Source organism: Dendropsophus ebraccatus, chromosome 7 (genome assembly GCF_027789765.1).
Source record: "Dendropsophus ebraccatus isolate aDenEbr1 chromosome 7, aDenEbr1.pat, whole genome shotgun sequence".
Classification (NCBI taxonomy): Eukaryota; Metazoa; Chordata; class Amphibia; order Anura; family Hylidae; genus Dendropsophus; species Dendropsophus ebraccatus.
Genome location: NC_091460.1, coordinates 50,190,924 through 50,205,541, shown reverse-complemented (window position 1 = coordinate 50,205,541; position 14,618 = coordinate 50,190,924).

The following is a 14,618-nucleotide window of genomic DNA, read 5'->3' as shown; positions in this document are numbered from 1 at the left end:
AGTTGAGAGCTCCTAGTAGTACCTTGTTTGTTAAGTCCTGCTACTGTAGTGGAATTATCTGACATGACCTTGACATCTGATCCTGCAATGTATGTGAATGTAGCTTGCACGGCCGCTAGAACTGCTGCCAGTTCCCGGAAGTTAGAGGATCTGTCTCTAAAACTTCTATCCCAGACACCATTGAAGTGTAGATTGCCTAAATGAGCCCCCTAAACTCTCAAAAATCTGTAGTAATACCCTTTGAGGCTGAGGCCACCCACAATAAGATGACTTTTTTATCAGATATTTTTTATTAAAGTTTTTGCCATAATAAAAAGTTTCAGTTGTAAGATGACTGCTAACCAACCACCAGGACAGGCTGTCTAATGTCTGACCAGAGAGACGGACTCTTTTATCCTACCCATGGGGAGAACCATCCCAAACACTCAGTAATTCTCGCTGCAAGGGCCTGGAATGAATCTAAGCCCAGGGAACTGCTGGTATGGATGCCGTAGGTAACCCCAGTAAGAACATACCCTTTCTGATTGTGGTCAAGGCATTCTGACTAGAGATGAGCGAACCTGGAGCATGCTCAAGTCCATCCGAACCCGAACTTTCGGCATTTGATTAGCGGTGGCTGCTGAAGTTGGATAAAGCCCTAAGGCTATGTGGAAAACATGGATATAGTCATTGGCTGTATCCATGTTTTCCAGACAACCTTAGAGCTTTATCCAACTTCAGCAGCCCCCGCTAATCAAATGCCGAACGATCGGGTTTGGATGGACTCGAACCCGAACCCAGTTCGCTCATCTCTAATTCTGAATGACTGACGTCACTGCTGCTTCTATTTTTTGGATCTTGTCTTCTGGAACAAAAGCCCTTTGAGAGAAGAGCTCCTGATGAGGCGGTAGGTGTTCTCCTGAGGGATATCCTTACAGACCTGGATTACAATATCTGTCAACTCATGGACAGTCTGTAGTGTAACACGGTGTTGGTGAAGGGAACGAGACATGATGTCCCAGATGTGCTTAATTGGATTCAGGTCTGGGGAACTGGCAGGTCAGTCCATAGCTTCAATGACTTCATTATGCAAGAACATCTCACACCCTTCAGCTCCATGAGTCCTAGCATTGTTCTGCATCAGAAGAAACTCAGGGACCACTGTACTTGCATGTGGTCTCACAAGGGGTGTGAGGACCATCCTGGTTTCTAAGGGCCATCAGGGTACCAAAGAAATTCCACCCCACACCATTACTGACCCACTGCCACACAGCACGAATGGAATGGTAAACTGTAAGCCCAGGCTGACAGGCACAAGCTAAGGCTGGGTTCACACTGCGTTTTTGCAATCCGTTTTTTTCATCCATTTATTGCAAAAAAAATGGATGCATTTGTGTGCATCCATTTTGATCCGTTTTTGCATTGACTTCCATTGTAAAAAAACAGATCAAAATGGATCAGTTTTTTTAACGGACACAAAAGTAGTGTCAGATTCGTTTTGATCCGTTTTTTTTTTTTTTTTTTTTTCACAATGGAAGTCAATGGAAAAACGGATCAAAATGGATGCACACAAATGCATCCGTTTTTTGGAAAAAAAAAAGGATTACAAAAATGAATTGCAAAAACGCAGTGTGAACCCAGCCTAACCTTGCCACAGCTTGCATTGATGTGCCATCCTGGATGAGCTGCACTACCTGAGCACCTTCTGTGGGTTGTAGACACTGCCTCATACTGTCTCTAGGGGTTAGAGCGATGACAAAATGCAAAAGTTATTAAAACAACAGCCAAAAATGAGAATAGAGAAACTGATTCACAATCAGGGCAGTTTCATAACTAGACAGGCCTTAATCACACGTTCTGTAGGCCATCCACAATTGGGGACAGCACCACACACCCATTCATTTGAATGGCTCTGTTCACACATCCATGTATGTTACAGGGCTCTGATGCGTGCCACAAAAAAATGGCAGGTCCTAGTGCAGGATAAGTATAATTCAATGAATAGTTCCATGCATTGCAGAGGCACTTCCCTTCTGCTGTCTGTAGCTACAAGTCCACAGCTATGGCAGCCTACGGACTGTGTGAATGTAGCCTAAGGCTGGGTTTCCACATATGTGTTCGGAATGCATTCCAAGCAGGCCCCATTTCTGTATGCCCCACGATGCCAGGATGTGGTTTTCTCTGTGTTCCAAATGCATTTTGAACGGATATGTGGAAACAGCGCCTAAGGCTGGGTTCCGTAGTAGTGACCAATGTAAAACTGCAATGCTGCCAAAACCACACAGCACGCAAGCCAACGCAGTTTTCAGGCTGACTTTAATTCAAGCAGTTTAATATCATGCTGATTTGCATGTTGGTGCAATTAGAGTGGAATCAAACTAGACATTAAAAAAAAAAAACTTTACTGCTACATCTCATCCAAGTCTGAAAATAATTTAAGGCTATTATGCTGAATTAGGGCTCCTTGTCTGTAATGTTAAAAAACATTACATCCGGTGTTCATCATGGATCCTCGCTAAGACTGGGAGCACGGTAGTGGAAGATATCTAAAACCATTTTGGGGGGTTCGGTTGGTGTGTGCGGAGCCTCGGAGGTGTGTATCACCTGACGCTTGCTGAAAGGGGTCATCTATTATCTTCTGACTCTCTGAGACCGTGTGAAACTTTAACCTGCAGCATACAATACACTCCAGTAATAAAACCATTTCCTCCCTTCTTGTGAATAGTCTCAGATGTTTCTAAAAATAGTTTTATAAAAGTTCTAATTATAAAAGTCGATGTTTCCAAAGTGATGGAAAGTTAAACTATGAAGTGACATTTACAGTTTAGTATAGTCAGATATGTTGGCGGTAGGAAGCGAACACCCACATGTATTGTGTAAGAGACTATGAGACTTACACTTGGGAGGCCAGCTCTGAGGAGCACAACGCTGGTATTTTCAGGCATATATATTCCACCTGTTATTCACCTTGCTCACCTCCAGTGCTATGCATCATTGCTTTCTGTCTCTGTGTCACTTAGGCAAGTACTTTAAACCTAATTTCTGACAGTCACTGTTTGAATACCTTCTCTTACCCCTGATATACTATAGTCCGCACTTGTGATGTTCTAGCTGCAAACTTTTGCCTACACCTGTAATAATGGCTCTATGTTACTGCGGCCTTTCAGTATTTTGTCTGTCCGTGTTTTGTGTTTTCTTGCACTTTATTTCAGAGCAGGGACTGTCGCCCAGTTGTTGCTGGTTGTCTAGGACCTGCTCTGCAAGTAGGCAGTGACAGTGCGAGAAATGCTCGCTTTAGGGCCCACTTATCCTGTCTCTTCATCCCCCAGGGCCCCGAAAAAGGGTTTAAATCAAAGCCTTTAGAATTTTTTATTGTATAGATTGGTTTTACTAATTGTAGCTATGACCAGAGTAAGATGAGCATTACAGCTTCTGGACCTTCAGGCCCGCATAGGTACATAAGTCTACAGGAGACCACATGTATGTAGATACCCACTGATCCTGCCTGAGCCTCATCTCTGGTGGCAGCTTATCTCACCATAAACAAAAGGAAAGGATATAGATGTATATATTGAAGACAGCATATCTATAGGACCATAGATGAAGCCAGGCAAACAAGTGCATAGGGGCCAGTGAACCTTCCTGAACCAGTTGTGGTATAGAGAGTCCACCACCTACTACCATAACACCATCAGGTCAGTGGCATCTACTAGGGAACATTAACCTTATGTTATAGTATATATCACTAATGCAAACTTAATGTAAAACAAACAGTGTAGTGATCATTTATTCATCATTTATTAATATCAGACTTAACGCAACATATTTTAGAAATGCGAAACGTATTTAGTTGATTTATACCGTATTGCTTGAGTCTCCGTCTGCAGATGTCACACGTCTCTTTGATATGAAATAATGTGAAAATAAATGTAACCTAATTTAGATACATCACCTTAACCACTTCCCATCCTACGGACATGTCACAACACGACAATCTAGGGCTGATGCACGCTGCTTTAGTACAGTCAGAAGATTTCTTGTGTTGTGGGGATGCAGGGTAGACATGGTCTGTATCCATCCTGTATTTCCCTATATACAGGTTATACAGTAGTCATTTACTGTACGGTTATCATTAGTAATCTGTGGCTGCCACACATATAACAGGCATGAATACATTTCCTTCCATATCATGGAGGTTAGACCAATTGTTGTAAGAAGGGTTGGCAAACACAGGATATTCTGTAAGCTAATACTATGGGTTAGTGTTACAGCTTAAAGAACAGCCATTCTATGTAAGTCATCTCCAAGCACTGAAGCTGGAAACATGATCTAGAGCCCACACAAGGCTTGGAGAATCCTTTTATTGTTACAATCCTAGATGATTATGTTACTTTTGTTAACTATTATACTGTAAATGGTTAGGCACTGGGCTACTAAATTACATTTTTAGGCACACAAATTACCATGAGATCTAGAAGTATCTGGACACTACTGATGTAAAAATGCATGAGTCTACCATACTTGGTCTTTATGGGGCTACACAAGTGTGCCAGTAGTTTTACCTGAATAAGCTTGATACCAACTGTAAAACATGGTGGTGGAGATGTTATGGTTTGGGTTCATGCTGCGGCATCAGGGCCAGGACAGCTCACTCTCTCATAAACCACTATAAATTCTTCATTGTACCAGAGGATGTTTGAGGATAATGTGAGACCATCTGTGAGAAGATTAAAATGGTACTCCTGAGAATCAAGGTTTTTTGTTGTTTTTAAAACAAATGCATATTTTTTTCTTTTAATATCAATTTCTGTTGAGTGGCAGCAGTAAGGGGCGACATGGGTCGCTCTGCTGTCACTACCATTAATTTCATGAACTGCAGGGCTATCTAAGCCCTGTAGTTCCTGGGCCCCTTCTTTGATCAAGCACTGCTGCACAATGTTTATCATATAGAACAAGGTCTCCCGTGTACTGTATATTCTTGAGAAGGTTGCCCGTCACTGTAGCAGAGTAAGACAGTTGCCTGTGCACAGCGGGCTTACACAGCCCTGCAGTTCGAGACACAAATGCTTTCTTAGGGTAGCGTCACACATACTGTATCGCAGCGGATTTGATCTAAACAACTGAACACATCAAATCTTCACCATCAAATCTGCTGCAGATCCTGTATGCTTAGGCCACATTCACACATCAGTATAGTTACAAGAACGAATTTCATGCTCAGTAATGTTTGTTCCGCAATCCGCAAAATAACCTCCGCAGTGCATAGTGTAACTTCCATAGTGTACACTATATGCCCCATATTTTTTGCGAGAGAGGGCAAAAAATGTAAGTAGCTGAAAATGACTGCCAGGAGGAGCTTAAAGGTGTATGTCACAGAATTGCGGAACACAATTACGGAATGTTTTGAGAAGTGCTAAGGTGCCCTCAACAAAATGCGTTAGCCCCCACAGGCTTCAATTGAAGTGTCAGTAACGCAGTTTCGGAGCACATTAAAGCGACTTTGTACCCACAATCTGACCCCCCCAAACCGATTGTACCTTCGGATAGCTGCTTTTAATCCAAGATCTGTCCTGGGTACCGTTCGGCAGGGGATGCAGTTTTTGTCCTAAAAAACAACTTTTAAACTGGCAGCCCCGTGCCCAAGTACAGGAATGTCTATACATTAGGCTGGCACAACCTCTCTGTCCCTCCTCACTGCCCTCCTCCTCATTAGGAATGCTCCAGGCAGATTGTCTCCTATTACCCACCTGTTTCAGCATGGCACATGGGCTGGATCGTTAAGGCACCTGTGCAATCTTCAGACAGGAGAAAATGTTCCAGTGGCATTCCTAATGATGAAGAGGGTGGAGAGGAGGGACGGAGGGGTGGTGCAAAGTTAGAGCACAGATACTCCCGTTGGGCACGGGGCTGCAAGTTTAAAAGTTGTTTTTTAGGACAATAACTGCATCGCCTGCCGAACGGACCCCAGGACAGATCTTGGATTGAAAGCAGCTATCTGAAGGTACAAGTGGTTTGGGGGGGTCAGATTGTCGGTACAAAATCACTTTAAAATGTTCTTTTTTTTTCTAACATTGCAGATCCACAAAAACACAGGATGTTTGAATTGCACCATAGTAAATAATGGGTTACAAAATACTCCGTATCTGCGGATCCACAAATACTGAGAGCTTATGCAGACATGTAAATAAGGCCTTACTGCTGCCACTTAATGTTAGTGGATATACGGTAGTGCCTTGGATTACGAACATAATTCATTCAGGGACCGTGCTTGTAATCCAAATCCACTCTTTAACAAAAGCAAATTTTCACATAAGAAATCATTGATATGCAGACAATTGGTTCCACACCCCAAAAATAATGTTTGTTTGTTTTTTATTCTGAATAACGTGTAAAACTAATGAAACAAACAATGAGAAACAGCTGAATATGTCATAATATAGGTGAGTATAGCAATCAGCATGTGGAGTATAATGTATAGTAAGTGCATAAACCTGATAACAGAGCAGCAGTTTGTAGATACAGGATGGAACTGCAGATCCCCATAATACAATAGTTCAGTACAACAGGCTAGAATAGAGAAATAGGGCTGTTGGGAGAGGTCTGTGTGGTCACAGGACAGCAATGGGGAAGGGGGTGTGTTCAGCATGGACCAATCAGGAAGTGAGAATCACAGAGCTGTGCAGGAGGACATTGACAGAAACTTCTCTGTACAATAGTGTGAATGTGCAAGCAGATAATAGCAGCAGTGTGTATAGCTAAGTGTGAGCGCAGGCACATTATAGCAGTGTATAGCTCAGTGTAAATGCAGGCACATTATAGCAGCAGTGTGTATAGCTGAATGTAAATGCAGGCACATTGTAGCAGGAATTGAGAGGATGGGAAACAGAAGGGCTGACAGAGACTTTAGGGGGGCATGAAGGAATGAGCAGGGTATAGGATGATACGATTATAGCAGCACTCTCTGTCTGGGGAGAGAGGGGTACAGCTATGAAGAGATTACCTCCACAGTCCTGTCCCCTGATGTAAGCCCCAGCTTGAAGTGGATCTGCTATGATTTGGAAGGTGAGGAAGACTTCCTGGGTCAGAGTACAGGGCTGTAGACCCTGCTATGCAGACCTTTCCCCTTCCCAACTCCCCCTTCCACCCAGTACAGGGAGCTCTTAAACCAAAGCAATGCTCTTAATCCAAGTTACAAATTTGAAAAACTGTGAGCTCTTCTTGCAAAGCACTCTCAATCCAAGTTACTCTTAAACCAAGGTACCACTGTATAAAGAAAGTACACATTTATTTTTATAAAGTTATATTACAATGTATTAACAAAGAAAAAACCCCTAAAAACTTGAATCTCAGGAGTACTTTTTTAAAGCTCAGACCAAAGTGATTCTTGTAGTACATCTGTAACCCCAAACACACCAATAATTCCAGCAAGAAATATCTGAAATAAAGTAATGGAGTGTCCCAAAGCCGGATCTACAGTGAATCCCTCGGTGATCTGAACTTAGCTGTACATGCAAGAAACGTGGCTCTTCTGTATTTTTTGTACCCAACATAGAGTTGTGTGGAGCAACAAAGCATATGTTTTACCATGGCTCCTTATAAGTCCTCCCCACCATGGAGGAGTAGACGATAGGGGTCATCCATTCCAGACAGGGGTCATAGCAGCCATATCCACAACGCACTAGCATTTATCACCTATTTCGGGAACAGATTAAAAATTATAACTACTGGAAGAAATTATTTCCATTGCAGCAAAGAAGAAAAAGTTAATAGATAAAACAGCTAAATTATCAGAGAGATAAAGGCTGGTGGATAGCTAGTGCACATACATGGAGGAAGATGAGCTTCCTAGAACACAGCAAGGCTGAAAACCCATGTTATATGACCGCTATACTTCTGCTATCATAGTGTTTATACAACCCCGGAAGATATGAAATATATTCTCAGTCCCATTATAAATGAGTACAGAGAAGATTTCATCAAACAGCTTGGAATAACCCTGGATGATGACAAGGGAAGAAATCCAGATTATCCATAATAATTTATGTTACAGTCCACAGCCTTATAAAATGAAGGGACCTTTACATGTTGTCACAGACAGCCCTAAGATGAAAAATGTATACAGAGAGTAAAAATAGGAAGGATCCTGATGGAAGATGACAGTCTGTATCTGAGGAATCTAACACTATGAGCAGAGGAAATAAACAATCCAAAGTAATAATTCACAGATCATCGTCTTTACTAAAATCAGTTCACTACTTCTCAGGCTCCTTTTATCTGCCCACTTGCCCCCTGAAACTCAACATTGACTCTGGAAAGTCCAACTTGAGAGATGAAAATGAATCAGCTTACTCAGGGATCAGGTTACATGATGCCCATAAAAGTCTATTGGGAGGGGTGGAGTAGGAGGAGTTAGCTTAAGGCTGCATTCACACGTTCAGTGTTTTTCCCGGTCCGTGATTGTGGTCCGGCAGCTACCTCCGTGATCCGTGCAAAACAGTCAGTTTTTCATCCGTTTTGCATGCGTGTCCGTTTTTTTCACGGATCTGTGTTAAAGCATTTTAAATTACATTGATTACATCACATCCGTGTTTTTCACGGATGAACACGGATGTCACATCCGTGTACATCCATGAAAAACACGGATCTCATTGATTTCTATGGGGAATCCTTTCCGTGCATCCGTTCAGAGTAATGACATGTCCTATTTTTTAACGGAACGGATCACGGATCCATGAAATCATGGAACATCTGAATAGCCCAATAGAAAGCAATGGGCTGTAAAATTGTCCGTGAGCACGGACAACTTCCCGGAACGTGTGAATGCAGCCTAAGAGAGACAACAAAGCTGCTCGAAATTCTAGCAAGTGTTATATCTCACCCCAGGGCTGGATAATTTGCTTGCATAATGCTTACCATATAACAGATAAAATTATATATATTTTCTATAGTGCAAAATACAAAATAAAAATCATTAAAGAGAGATAGTTGCGTTATATATAAGACAAGACATTTTACAGTGTAGTAGTAATAACATATAACTGACTACATACATATCGCCAGTGGCGTAGCCACCGTGGTCGCGGGGGTCGCCGCCGCGACCGGGCCCGCCACAAGGGGGGCCCGCGGGCCCCCCCGATCACTCACTCTTGTGACCGCAAGCATTGTTTTGCTTGCGGTCACAAGAGTCTGGCTCCGTCTTTCCCACGGCTGCTGCGCGGCTGCCGGGGGTGTCGCGTCTTACCCCTGGCAGCGCGCGCATCCCAGAACTCCCTGCGCGCCTTGGGCCCTGACTTCCGTTTTCCGGCGCGCAGGGAGTTCTGGGATGCGCGCACTGCCGGGGATAAGATGCGGCAGCCGCGCAGCAGCCGGGGACAGATCGAAGGAGTGAGGATCAACGTGGGAGCGCGATGTCAGGTGAGTTAAGTTTTGTTTTTTTATCAGCCTGTACGGGTGGGGGGAAAGGAGGGGGGCATCTATGAGGGTGGGGGGAAAGAGAAGGGCCATCTATGAGGGTGGGGGGAAAGGAGGGGGGCATCTATGAGGGTGGGGGGAAAGAGGGGGCCATCTATGAGGGTGGGGGGAAAGAGGGGGCAATCTATGAGGATGGGGGGAAAGAGGGGGCCATCTATGAGGGTGGGGGGAAAGGAGGGGGGCATCTATGAGGGTGGGGGGAAAGAGGGGGCCATCTATGAGGGTGGGGGGAAAGGAGGGGGGCATCTATGAGGGTGGGGGGAAAGGAGGGGGGCATCTATGAGGGTGGGGGGGAAGGAGGGGGGCATCTATGAGGGTGGGGGGGAAGGAGGGGGGCATCTATGAGGGTGGGGGGAAGAGGGGGGCATCTATGAGGGTGGGGGGAAGAGGGGGGCATTTTTGAGGGTGGGGGGAAAGAGGGGGCCATCTATGAGGGTGGGGGGGAAAGAGGGGGCCATCTATGAGGGTGGGGGGAAGGAGGGGGCCATCTATGAGGGTGGGGGGAAAGAGGGGCCATCTATGAGGGTGGGGGGGGAAGGGGGCCATCTATGAGGGTGGGGGGGAAGGGGACCATCTATAAGGGAGGGGGGGGTGAAGGGGACCATCTATAAAGGGGGGGAAAGGGGACCATCTATAAGGGAGGGGGGGAAAGGGGACCATCTATAAGGGAGGGGGGGAAAGGGGACCATCTATAAGGGAGGGGGGGGAGGGGACCATCTATAAGGGAGGGGGGGAAGGGGACCATCTATAAGGGAGGGGGGGAAGGGGACCATCTATAAGGGAGGGTGGGGGGAGAGGGGGCCATCTATAAGGGAGGGTGGGGGGAGAGGGGGCCATCTATAAGGGAGGGTGGGGGGAGAGGGGACCATCCATAAGGGAGGGTGAGGAGAGAGGGGGCCATCTATAAGGGAGGGGGTAGAGGGGGCCATCTATAAGGGAGGGGGTAGAGGGGGCCATCTATAAGGGAGGGGGGTAGAGGGGGCCATCTATTTGGGGGGGGCAACATAGGGGGAGAGGGAATACACAGAGGGGGGCATATATTATTAGGAGGTCACATAGAGTCAGGGCTACCCACTAAATGAGGGTGTAAAGGGGACAGTACAGATGTGCAGTGTGTAGAGAGATGGAGATGGTGTCAGAGTGTGGAGCCGAATATGTCTGTCTGGCAGATTCTGTGGATTCGTGGCTCGGAGAAGTTCTCATAACGGCCTAGGATGGATGGAGAAGATGATGAAAAGGAAAGAACTCCGATCAGAAAAGACGTCTCCTGTGAGTCACCTGATATAACTGCACTGTAATGTATATGGTGTATAGAGCCTGTGTAGAGCTGGGGCCACCTCTATATGACTGGATGAGGTGATTTAGTATACTGGATTTGGTCAGTAACAATATGGTGGCGATGGTAGTGGTTGTGGTGTGGCGGTAATGTTTCCTCCCTATATACTGGTATTACTGGTAATATAGGTCTCAGTATACAGGATTTGGTCGGTAACAGTATGGCGGTAATAGGTAATATCTGTCTTGGTGTGTGTGTGTGTGTGTGTGTATATATATATATATATATATATATACATACAGTGGTACCTTGGTTTAAGAGTAAATTCGTTTAAGAGCGTTTTGGTTTAAGAGCTCAAAGTTTTTCAAAATTGTGACTTGGTTTAAGAGCATTGCTTTGGTTTAAGAACTTCCTGTATTGGGTGGGAGCGCGAGTGGAGAAGGGGCATGGCCTGCATAGCGGGGTCTACAGCACTGTACTCTAAACACCTTCCAAATCATAGCAGATCCCCTTCAGGCTGGGGCTTACATCAGGGGCCAGGACTGTGGGGGGTAATCTCTCCATAGCTGTAACCCCTCTCTCCCCGGACAGAGAGTGCTGCATGTATGTGCCCACATCTGCCCTGCTCATTCCTTCCTGCTCCCTGCAGTCTCTGTCAGCCCTTGTGTTTCCCATCCTCTCCATTACTGTACAGTACAGAATAATAAATATATTTGGGGTGTGGAACCAATTGTCTGCATTTACATGATTTCTTATAGGAAAATTTGCTTTGGTTTAAGAGTGGATTTGGATTACAAGCACGGTCCTGGAACGAATTATGCTCATAATCCAAGGCACCACTGTGTATATATATATATATATATATATATATATATATATATATATACACATACACACACACACACACACACACACACACACACACACACACAACAATAACATCACTTGGTCGTGAAAGGAGGGGGGGGGGCCAAGTTGGCCTCTCGCACCAGGGCCCAGGAGACATTAGCTACGCCCCTGCATATCGCATATACAAAAAATACATAAATAAAAAGAATAACTATCACATAAAGAGGAAAAGACATGGCAGCAACGTGCCACATTTAAAACACACTTTAACAAGTCTGTACGATGGTATCATTCAGACCATCAGAATATATTTTTATAGTGATTGTGCCACTTTAATCAGTAAATAAATATTTTTATATGACCTGATGGGCACCGCTGCTCAAATTCTGATTGCGTCCTCCATTTTTAGAACCACTGCCCAGTTTCTCTACATGCAAAAGAGGTGTCTTGGTGTACTAGAGGTGGGTCCGCCGCCCCCATTGCATCGGTATCTCCTCCTGTGGATGATGTGCCGCCTTCTGAGTGAAGTCTGGTTCAGGCCTGGCTCTGCCTCTGCACGTCACCCGGGGGAGGAGATATCAGTGCACTGTGGGCGCTGGGACCGCCTCCAGGGCATCAAGTGACCTCATTTGCATATAAATAAAATGCTTCAGATTGTGGGAAATGGAGTGGCGGTTTGGAAAACAGGCGGCCTGTTCAGAATTTGCGCAGCCGCACCCATCAGGTTGTATAAAAATGTTTATTTACTGATTGAAGTGGTAAAAAATCCAGCCTGGAATCAATGATTATGGAATCATTTCTAAAACAGTAAGGCCTTATTCTTACATTCTGTACATATGGACAACGTTGTACGGACCCAACTTTGGAACTCCGAAACTGTTTAAATCTTCGTGTTACCGTACTGACACAGCCTGAATGTGGCCTAAGTTGTAGCAAATGAGGATTCTATTTATGTACTACCGAAAATTGTTTGGACACGCTATGTTGAAAGAATGCATTCCGAATATTAAAAGTATGTTTATTCATTCTTGCTCTAATTGCTTGTCCCGTCTGACCTACATATTGAAGCTTATAGCTGCATTCCAGTAAATAGATGACATACACATTGTCACATGAGAAGGATCCCCTAATCTGAAACATTTCTTTAGTCTGATGAGACTGGAATGTACGGCACCCGTACCGTATAATAGAACAGCATTGGCATCTAGACTTCTCACATGTTAAGGGCTAGTTGCCAATCCTGAGGATGTATTATTTGTGAGAGCTCTCAATCAGCTAGAGCAAGGATATAGGGAACCTTTGTCCCTCCAGCTGGCTGTTCAGGCATGATGGGAATTGTAGTTTTGCAACAGCTGAAGCGACAAAGGTTTCCCATCCCTGAGCTGGGGACAAGAATATTCTGTGGGAAGCGAAGTCTCCCAAAGGTAATACCCAGTTTTTGAAAGATAATCTCTTTTTCAAAACAATGTTACCTTGCAAAATGGTCCAGGGACGGGTAAGAATATTTCAAATCTCTTTAGAACCACCATTAAAATGGATAAAATAACTTTTTTACATTTTTTTTCCCAGGGTCCTTTAGTTTTAAGTAAACATGGAGTTAAAGGGGTATTCCATCACCTAACGTTTAGGAAATGCAAAGGAAAGCAATTTTCCCTTTCTCCCTCCATAATGTTGTCAGCTCATTGTCTAGGTCCCCGACCACCTCTCTCTGCTCTGAGAGCAGTGGCCGGGCTGAGACACTGTATACTTTATTCTCCCTCTACCTTTCACCCATGGAGCTTACACACCACTCCAGGGCTTGGATTAAAGTGGACTTGAAGTGCCCCATGATCAAATTTTCATAACTTGGGGTAAATTGTGTACCCATCACACAGCCTGCTCACTCGTCTGCCTGTAGATCTTACCAATAAAACGGAACACATTGGGGAGAATTTCTAATCTATGCGTCAGTAAACACTAGGGAAAAGGTGCAGATTTTTGCACAAACCGCCCACGCCTTTCCTCCGATGTACACACTGTGTGGGCGGGCAGGAGGGCAGAAGGGCATGGCAAGGTGGGGAGGAATCATGCTAAATAAGAGCTGCATAAGACCTGTACACATGTAGCAATAAGGTTATAGTCAGACAAAGCAGTTATGTTGTGGTCTTGCTGTGCCATTGTTAAGAACTCACCTGCCAGGGCTCCTGCGGCGTCATCTGCTCTCCCGGCTCCGTCGGTCGGCGCTAGGACTCAGCGCCGATGCGGCCGCGCCAGCCGAGTGACGTCACGGAAACCCGACGGCGTCCTTGGTTACCAGGGACGCCGCGGCTCCGAGTCACTCGCGGCGGCCGCCCAGACGCTACAGCTGAACGGCATCATGCTCGGGCTGAGGGGCGGATCGCTTCCCCACTCAGTCCGTAGCATGACAGCTGCTGTGTGTTTGGGATCAGGGGGTCGGGCCAATGATGTGCTGGTCCGGCCCCCTGACCCAGTATAAGTATGATTCACTGACCAGCTCACTTCGCTGGCTATTAGTTGTCTCTGATCCCAGCTCCCCAGTTCCCTGCATTCTGCCCTATCCTTTCTCTATTGTCTTGCCTGGATTCTGACCTTTTGCCTGTCCCCTGACTCTCCGTTTGTTTCTGATTTTGTACTGCGTTGCTCGTTCGGTTTCTGACTCGGCTAGTTGACTTCCCGCATTGTGTTTGTCTGTCTGTCTGCGTTTTATGTTGTGCACGTATACAGTATAGGGATTGTCTTCCTGGTTGTCCGCGACCGCTTAGGGTCGACCGAGGCAAGTAGGCAGGTGACAGTGGGTGGGGTCAGATTCAGGGCCCACTGTCTGGTGTCTTGTCTTCACCTGCTATTCCTGACAGAATAGCCAGCCCCATAATTTTTATACGTCTTCCAAAGATCACCATGGATCCCATTAAGACATTGGTGGAGCAGATGCAAAACCTGAACACGTTGGTACAGGGTCTTGCGGAACGTGTTCAGGAACAGGAGGCTGCTCCACGCCAGGTGACTATGACGACCCCCTCCCCTGCTGAACCACCAGTACAGC